The sequence below is a fragment of the Monodon monoceros genome, unplaced genomic scaffold, assembly GCF_005190385.1.
Source record: "Monodon monoceros isolate NGI ecotype Baffin Bay Population unplaced genomic scaffold, NGI_Narwhal_1 Super_Scaffold_18, whole genome shotgun sequence".
In the NCBI taxonomy this organism is placed as follows: domain Eukaryota; kingdom Metazoa; phylum Chordata; class Mammalia; order Artiodactyla; family Monodontidae; genus Monodon; species Monodon monoceros.
Window position 1 is genome coordinate 151,051,266 of NW_021703774.1, and position 3,190 is coordinate 151,054,455.

The window sequence follows — 3,190 nt, forward strand, 5'->3', positions numbered from 1 at the left end:
AAAGGACTCTGTACACAGTTATCAATTTTAGTACCTTAACAGCTGCCCAACAAGTCATTACCATACAGAAACATGCATCATGAGAAGCAAGAAATATCACCCATCCCTTCTGCATATTAGCAGCTTGTCACTCCTGAGCAACGTGCTCACATCACTGAGGTCTGTGAACAGTCAGTCACTTTTCGCATTCATCCTGAGTGAAGGATGGAATGACTTAAGTACAAATGCGGCATGTTATAAACAATTTCTTACAGAAGAAGTCGCAAAGTAAACCAAAGTATTTTACATAATTTACTACAAAACACGATAAAAACTTCCTTCACTTAAGCTCTCTCTCCCTGTAGCCGGCGAACCAACTGGATGTCTCTGGGCATGATGGTGACTCTCTTTGTGTGGATAGCACACAGATTAGTATCTTCAAATAAACCCACCAGGTACGCTTCACTAGCCTCCTGAAGCGCACCGATGGCGGCACTCTGGAACCTCAAGTCGGTTTTGAAATCCTGGGCGATCTCCGGAAAGGCAGCTTCCGGATGAGAAGCTTGGTGGATTTCTGAACGACGGATTTCTCCAAGAGCAATGGTCCCGGCCCTGTAGCGATGAGGTTTTTTCATCCCGCCGGTAGAGGGGGCGTTTTTCTCGGCCGCTTTAGTGGCCAGCTGTTTGCGGGGCGCTTTGCCACCCGTGGACTTGACGAGCAGTCTGCTTGGTTCGGGCCATTTTCTTTCACCCCATGCCGAAGTCTTACACCGCTTCTCCGACCGCCGCGCAGTTCCTGCTGCCCAGTAAAGAGCCGTAGCTGCTGAGCTAATGGAAGAAGCTCCTCCGACTAACGACCAAACGGCTCTGAGCTCTTCATTCCTTTTTAAGGCTTATTAATATTTCATTGTATGTATATACTATATTTTGCTTATTCTTTCATCCATCAGTGGACACTTGGGTTATTTCTACCTTTTGGCTATTGTGAATAATGCTGCTGTGCACGTGGGTGCACAGATATCTGTTTAAATCCCTGCTTTCAATTCTTTGGGGTACATTCCTAGAGAAGGGATTGCTGGATCATACCATAATTCTATGCTTAATTTTTTGAGGAACTACTGCACTGTTTTCCACAGTAGCTGCACCATTTTACCTTTCCACCAGCAATGCACAAGGGTTTCAATTTCTCCGCCTGCTTGCCAACACTTATTTTGTTGTTGATTTAAATAATAGCCATCCTAATAGATGTGAAGTGGAAACTTTTAGTTTTTAAATAATTGCTGAGTGTCACTGGATATTAGAAGAAAGTCTGACTGAGATTCTCTCCCTGAGTTTCAATTGCCCAGGAATCTCTGTGGCTGATGCAGTCAAAATGAGGTCATTTCTGCTTCCAGGACCATTCCTAGAAGAAACAAGAAGGGCCCTTGCTTCTGTTGCTTGTTCCTGCCACATGGTGTCGCTGTTGAAGACTTGTCCTGCACAGCCTGAAGGACATTGCTCCCCTGTTGCTACGCTGATGTCTCTGTTGTTTCAGATCCCTCCATGGGCGCCACTAGATCTACCAGAGGAAACAACAGGCCTTGGCTAAGATTACAGTTCCTCTATTAAATTAGACAAATATTTACTGAGTGCCTACTATGTGCCAGGCATTGAGCTAGTTCCTCGGAAAACATCAGAACAAAATAGACAATGATCCCTGCCCTTCTGGGGCTAGACAATAAACAATGACCGCAGTAGACAGTAAATTAAAAAGCATGTTAAAAGGTGTTAAGCACCATGGGAAGATGAAAGAATAAAACAGGATAAGGGGATTGGGAGTGTGCGGTGGGGAGTTGAGTGAGAGCTGCATCACTGGGAAGACCTTGAATCAAGTCTTGAAGGAGGTGAGCTGTCCCTGGAGGAAGAGTTCCAGGTAGATGGGCCAGTCCTATGGCAGGAGTATTTGGGATACGTTTGAAGTCAGAGTGAGTGAGGGGGATGGGAGCAGGAGAGCAAAGCCTTTAGGGACCATCATAAGGACTTTGGTTTTTACCCTGAGTGAGATGGGGATCCACTGCAGGATTCTGAGCAGAGAAGTGACTTGATCTGACTTGTGGTTTGGTTTTTTTTCAACTTAAGTATTTATTACTTTTGCAATTTAAAGACTTTATTTTTTGGAGCAGTTTTAGGTTCACAGCAAAATTGAGAGGAAGGTACAGAGATTTCTCATATATTTCCGGCCCCCACACAGGCAGGTGTCCCCTATTATCAACGTCCCCCAAAAGAGTGGGACATTCGTTACAATCGATGAGCCTACAGTGACATGCTATTATCACCCGGAGACCATAGTTTACATTAAGGTTCACTCTTTTTTTAAAAAAATCATTTATTTATTTATTTTTGGCTGCGTTGGGTCTTCGTTGCTGTGTGCGGGCTTTCTCTAGTTGCAGCGAGCGGGGGCTACTCTTCATTGTGGTGTGTGGGCTTCACATTGCGGTGGCTTCTTTTGTTGCAGAGCACGGGCTCTAGGCGCGTGGGCTTCGGTAGTTGCGGCGCGATGGACCCAGTAGTCGTGTCTCGAGGGCTCCAGAGTGCAGTTTCATATGTTGTGGCACACGGGCTTAGTTGCTCCGCGGCACGGAGATCTTCCTGGACCAGGGATCGAACCCATGTCCCCTGCATTGGCAGGCAGATTCTTAACCACTGTGCCACCAGGGAAATCCAGGTTCACTCTTGATGTTGCATATTCTATGGGTTTGGACAAATGTATAATGATGTGTATCCATCCTTATAGGATCACACAGAGCATTTTCACTCCTCTGTGCTCTCTAACTTAACGTTTTAAAAGTTTCACTGTGGCTTATGTGTTGAGAATGAATTGAAGGGTAAAGGGCAGGGACAGAAGCAGGCAGACCAGTTAGGAGGCCATGGCAATGATCCCGGGTCACAGGCAGCATGGTTTACAAAATCATCACAGCCTGGAGCCTGGCCCCCTCCTCAGCCTCCTCAGCAAATCCTCCTGCTCTACCCCAGTCATCATCTGCTTCAGGGCAGCACTGAAGACAACCACTGGTGATTGAGGACCTACTGTGTGCTGGGCTTGGCTCAAGGTGATTCCTGTTGATCGTTTCACTCAGTCTTCAAAGGCATTCATGAGGAAGGGATTGTTCCACAGATATTTCAAAGCTCATGCTATGAATTGTGTCTTCCCCACCCCAAATTCATATGTTGC

The 3,190-nt window shown here is 46.1% G+C and overlaps 1 pseudogene; it reads right to left on the reverse strand.

Annotated features, from left to right (window-relative positions):
* Positions 1–323: 323 nt before the first annotated feature.
* LOC114899653 lies at positions 324–720 on the reverse strand (annotated as a pseudogene).
* Between the last annotated feature and the right edge of the window lie 2,470 nt (positions 721–3,190).